Consider the following 6,779-nt stretch of genomic DNA (forward strand, 5'->3'; position numbering starts at 1 on the left):
TCCCTACAGTGGAGTGGGGAAATTCATGTTAATGCATATATTCACAAATGTAGCAGGGAACTCACTCCCCAGCTGCTTTATAGCCTACAAGGAGGTATGCAAACGTATGTCTCTATTAAGTACCTGAGATAAAAGTTTGCTTCCATCATTCTAAGCCACTGAAGTTTGACCTACCAAATGGTCTCCTTGGTGCTGTAGAAGTTTCCTTATTGATGGTGAGAGGTAGTAGAGTATATGGTATGTGACAATTGCTCCTTATACATTAGTCCCACATATTCACCTTTGCCCATCTCTCAGTTTCTGGTAATCATTGTAGTGATAAAACTCATTGCTTTTTATTCTGTATTTGAGTTTGTGTAATTCCTTTCAAGCAGCATAATCATTCATTCAACAAAAATTTACCTGATGCCTAGTATGTGTCTAGCAGAGGTCAAATGACAGTAGGAGGGACAGGTGTAAGGATAGATTAATAGTAGGAAAATGTGCAACTTTTCAGATGACTCCTTTCTCCTTGTCAACTCCTAAATTATATTTATTATGCTGAACCCTCCATCTTCAGATTTAATAATTTGATAATCTGAGGAGCTAGAGGTAACTGTAGATTAAAGTGGGTTAGGTCTGCTCTGAAAATGCAAGCTTGGTGAAGTTTGACACAATACTTTCTTTGCACATAGTGGTGCTCAATAGTTACTGAGTGGGTGTCATGTGCTTATATGTTTTATGGTAACGTCCAAGAGTATGTCCTTCCAGGATGGGTGTTTCTACTAGACTGTCAACTCCTTGAGTCAGAGAATGGACTTCATTTTTTGTAATCCCAGAGCCTGACAAAAAGCCTGGCATGTGAAGTGTTTGTTGGTTTTGGTTAAAGGGTATTCACCAATGGATAAAGTCTACTGGATTAGGCTGTATAGTCTCAGTGTCCCCCTGGGCCCTATAACACCATTGCTTGCCCAGTCCACAGAGGCTGGGGCTGACTTGGAAATGAAAGTGACTGTCCTAGGAAGCTGGGCCTGTCCTCACACTAACCCTAGAGGACCCTAAAATGTCCCAATTGTTCAGAATCGTATGGAAGTAAGACCCTGGGCTTTTGATTCAGACTGTCTAGGAGGGGTTTAAAACTTGTTTCAAATTCATGTTTCCGTCACTTACTAGCTTTGTACTGTGTACCCACCTTGTAAGATTTGGTAAGCAGGGAATGAGGTGAGATACCTGACATAGAATAGGTGTTAAGGCAATGTTTTTCCCTGTTCACCCTCATTTGCTCATATTTTTGCCAGGTGTAGGCTCTAGGCATGGAAATGTTCAATCGTTTTTTGGATTGATTGTTTCTAGGTTTCTAAAATAAAGATATTAAGAACATTTAGTTCGTGGCTTTGTTGTGAGGGTCAGTGAGATAATGTATATAATATACTTAGCATTGCTGATACCTAGTAATCACTCAATATTAGCTATTGTTACCATCATAAAGTGGCTTGAGACCACAATGGGTCTTTGGATTATCTTTGAAGTTAACCTCAGAGGCAATCAAGTCAAGGCTAAGGATGGTCCAAATGCGTGCTTGTAAAGATAACAGATGGAAACAGAATCTTGGTAATCATGACATAGTGGACACATAGTCACTTACAAGCAGAGGAAGCTTATAGGTGCTAAGATAGCTTGCTGATCTAACATTGCTTAATTGGTAAAGTCAGATCTTCTAGGATCTGACACAGTGAGGGATGAAGTGGAAGCTTTGGTTGAAAAGGGATCATGATTAATTTTGACCCATGCTAAGTCGTATGGATAAATGGTCAGATTAAAGAAAATATTGACTAGACTGACAAACACAGGTGAGAAAAATTTCCCCTTAAAAATAGCTTACTTTCTGATCATTAAATTGTACTTCTTTGTATATTTTACAATTAGCAAGTATTAATGTAGGAAATACATAAAAGTATGAAGGCCAAAATACAAATGACCCATAATCATTTTCTCCAGAGATTGCTCACCATGGAAGTTCTGGAATCTTTCCCAGTAACCTCTTTTCTGAGCATGTATCTGAATAAATATTTTTTAAAAATGGATAATATGGACTATGTATATAGTATTGTCTTGATTTTTTCCTAATCATATAATTTTCCAACTCATCGTTTTAAATTAGTTATGAGGTTTTTAATGGCTTGATAATATTACACTGAATGATGTACCATAACAATTTAAGTGTTCTGACGTTGGATGTTTATATTGTTTCCTGTAATTTGCTATTAAAAATAACACTTTTTTGAATAGGGTTTTTTTTTGGCTCTTTTTGTTTTGGCATTGTGGTTGTGATTGTTTGGTTTTGCATTTTTGCTTTTTGTTGGTGTACAAATCTTACTGCCCATCTCTTTTCTTAGAGTGAATTCCTAGAAATAAGATTCTTGAGTCAAAGGGCATAAAAGTTTTTAAAGGTGTATTACTTCATTGCTTTTCAGAAACGTGTATCAATTTAAATTGCCCCAATGAAATAATTTTGTTAAACATCTTATGGAGGTAATGGGGGAGATAAACATGTAATTCAAGACAAATACATCTAATTGATGAAAACCTTTTTTTAAGGCAGCTTCTTTGGATATGGATAATCTTTTTCCTTTTTTTTTTCTCATCCCTCTTACCCTGTCTTGAATTAGGATCAGCTGAGACTCACTTTGGGTTGAAACACTTTAAGAACTGCTTGGCAGTATGAAACTGGAAATCAATTACAAGAAGAAAACTGGAAAAATAAAAACACCTCACAAACACATGGAGACTAGAAACATGCTACTAAACAATCAGTGGGTCAACAAAGAAATCAACGAGACAGATGAAAATGGAAACACAACTTTCTGAAATCTGTGGGACACAGCAAAGGCAGTTCTAAGGGAGAAGTTCATAAAGATACAGGTCTACCTCAAGAAACAAGAAAAATCTCAATCTAGATTAACATTAAAGGAACCAGAAGAAGAGTAAGCAAAGCCTAACGTTAGTAGAAGGAAGGAAATAATAAAGATCAGAGTGGAAATAGATGAAATAGAGACTAATAAAACAATAGAAAAGATCAATGAAACTGAGTCGGTTCTTTGAAAAGAAACAAACTTGACATGTCTTTAGCGAGGCTCATCAAGACAAAGAGAGCCTAAATAAATAAAATCAGAAATGAACGAGGAGAAATTACAACCAATACCACAGAAATACAAAGGATCATAACAGAATTCTTTAAACAATTATATGCCAACAAATTAGACAACAAAGAAGAAATGGATAAATTTCTGGAAATATATAATCTTCCAAGACTGACTCATGAGGAAATAGAAAATCTTAATAGACCAATTACTAGTAATGAAATTGAATCAGTAATATAAAAACTTCCAACAAGCAAAAGTCCAGGTCCAGATGGCTTCAAAGGTGAATTTTACCAAACATTTAAAGAAGAGCTATTACCTACCATCAAATTATTACAAAAAATTGAAGAGGAAGGAATATTTCCAAGCTCATAGTACAAGGCCAGCATTACCCTGATACCAAAACCAAAGACATAACAAAAAAAAAAAATTACAGGGTAATATTCCTGATGAACATAGATGCAAAAATCCTCAACAAAGGGACTTCGCTGGTGGTGCAGTGGTGAAGAATCCACCTTCCAATGCAAGGGATGTGGGTTTGATCACTGGTCAGGGAACTAGATCCCACATGCATGCTGCAACTAAGAGTTTGCAAGCCACAACTAAGGAGCTCACCAGCCTCAAGGAGCACACATGCCACAATGAATGAGCCAGTGAGCCTCAACTAAGGAGACCGCCGGCTGCAACTAAGAAATAAATAAAATAATTTTTAAAAATCCTCTACAAAATATTAGCAAACCAAATTCAACAATACTTTAAAAAGATCATACACCACGATCAAGTGGGATTCATTCCAGTGATGCAAAAGTGGTTTAACATCCACAAGTCAGTCAACATGATACAACATATTAAGAAAACAAAGGATGAAAATCATGTGATCACCTCAATAGATGCAGAAAAAGGATTTGAAAAAATTTAACATCCATTTATGATAAAAACAAAGTGGATATGGAGGGAACATACCTCAACATAATAAAGGCCATATGTGACAGACCCACAGCTAACATCATACTCAACAGTGAAAAGCTGAAAGCTTTAAGAGCAGGAATGGGACAAGAATGCCCATGCTCATCACTTTTTATTAAACATAGTGTTACAAGTCCTAGCCACAGCAATTAGTCAAGAAAAAAAAAAAAGGCATCCAGATTGGAAAGGAAAAAGTAAAACTGTCACTATTTGCAGAAAACATAATACTATATACAGAAAACCCCAAAGATCCCACCAAAAAAACTATTAGAACTAGTAAATGAATTCTGTAAAGTTGCAGGATACAGTATTAATATACTGAAATCTGTTGCATTTCTATGCACTAATAACAAACTATCAGAAAGAGAAATTAAGAAAATCCCATTTATAATTGCATCAAAAAGAATAAAATACCTAGGAATAAATTTAACCAAGGAGGTGAAAGACCTATGCTCTCAAAATTATAATGAGGAAAGAAGGGTAACACAAATAAATGGAAAGATATACCATGCTCATGTATTGGAAGAATGAATATCAATAAAATGTCCATACTACCCAAAGCAATCTACAAATTCAATGCAATCCCTATCAAAATACCAATGGCATTTTCCACAGTAGTAGAACAAATAATCCTAAAATTTCTGTGGAACCACAAAAGACCCCAAATAGCCAAGCAATCTTGAGAAAGAAGAGCAAAGTTGGAGGTATCATGCTCCCAGACCTGAAATTATACCACAAATTTATAGTAATCAAAACAGGATGGTACTGGCACTAGAACAGGCACATAGATCAATGAAACAGAATAAAGAGCCCAGAAATAAACCCACACTCATATGGTCAATTAATCTATGACAAAGGAAGCAAGAATATACAATGGGGAAAAGACAGTCTCTTTGATAAATAGTGTTAGGAAAACAAGACAGCTACATGCAAAAGAATGAAATTGGACCTCTTTGTTACACCATACACACACACAAAAAAGGAAAAAAAAATGGATTAAAGACTTAAAGGTACAAACTGAACCCATGAAACTCCATGAAGAAAACATAGTAATCTCTTTGACCTTGGTCTTAGCAATATATTTTTTTAAAATATGCCTCCTCAGGCAAGGGCAACAAAGTAAAAATTTTAAAATGGGACTACAGCAAACTAAAAAGCTTTAGCACAGAAAAGGAAACCACCAACAAAACAAAAAGGCAAACTCCTGAATGGGAGAAGATATTTGCAAATGATATATTTGATAAGGGGTTGATATTCAAAGTATACAAAGAACTCATACATCTCAACATCAAAAAAAAAACCCTATTAAAAAAAATGGGCACAGGACCTGAATAGACATTTGTTCTGAAGAAGACATACAGATAGCCAGCAGGAACATGAAAAGATGTTCAGAATCACTAATTAGGGTAATGCAAATCAAAACCACAATGAGATATCTCCTCACACCTGTTAGAATGGCTGTTATCAAAAAGACAAGAAACAAGTGTTGGTGAGGATGTGGAGAAAAAGGAACCCTTGTGCACTGTTGGTGGGAGTGTAAATTGGTGCAGCCACTGTGGAAGATAGTGTGGAAGTTCCTCAATAAACTAAAAATAGAACTACCGTGTAACCAGCAATTCAACTTCTGGGTATTTATCCCAAGAAAATGAAAAGATTTTCATCAGGGGCTTTGATTTGCCTGAACAGGAGAACTGCTTGAACCTTTATTGAAGCCATTTTGGTTTGCATAAGCAACCAGTCAAAGAGTTTGCCCAGAAGCTGGGCAGATCTGTGCAGAAGATCAAGAGTTTCACCAAGTCCTTGGATTTGCTGCAAATGACAAGATTTCATTCTTTTTTATGGCTGAGTAATATTCCATTGCATATATACCACATCTTTATCCATTCACCTATCAATGGACCCTTAGGTTGCTTCCATATCTTGGCTATTGTAAATAGTGCTGCAGTGAACATAGGGGTACATATATCTTTTCAAGTTAGTATTTTCATTTTTCTGGATGGATCTGGAGGGTATTATGCTAAGTGAAATAAATACAGGCATACTTCATTTCATTGTGCTTCACAGATAATTGCATTTTTTACTAATTGAATATTTGTGGCAACCCTTCATCAAGCAAATCTATCGTCACCATTATTTCAACAGCATTTTCTCCCTTCAGTCACTGTGTCACATTTTGGTAATTCTCACAATATTTCAAACTTTTTCACTATTAATATATTTGTTTTGGTCATCTGTGATCTTTGATGTTACTGTTGCAAAAAGACTACAGAGGTGATGAAATGATGGAATGAAAAGACCAAATGTGCTTTTTGTTTGTTTTAAAGGTTAACTGAATATTTACCTTAAAGGAGAAAAAAATTGCATTCTAGTCAAACATTCCTAGATTCCTAAGCCAGATTTCCTGGGCTTGGATTCAGGCTCTGCTATGTATTAGCTGTGTTACCAGTTCTCTGTACCTCAGTTTCCTTGTTTGTAGAATGGGGCTAAAAATAGTACCTGCCTGATAGTGTGGTTGTGAGGACAAAATTAGCTAATGTACGAAAAAAAGTTTTAGAATGCTGCGGATACTATAAAAGTGTCAGCTCTTGTCATGATTACGAAAGTATTATTACTTTCTGCCAGTAAGTGGGTGATTTTGTGTCATATTTCATTGCCTTCGCTTCAGGCTTGAGTGACAGATTTTCATTTTGGAAA

Source organism: Lipotes vexillifer, unplaced genomic scaffold, assembly GCF_000442215.2.
Source record: "Lipotes vexillifer unplaced genomic scaffold, Lipotes_vexillifer_v1.1 scaffold84, whole genome shotgun sequence".
Classification (NCBI taxonomy): Eukaryota; Metazoa; Chordata; class Mammalia; order Artiodactyla; family Lipotidae; genus Lipotes; species Lipotes vexillifer.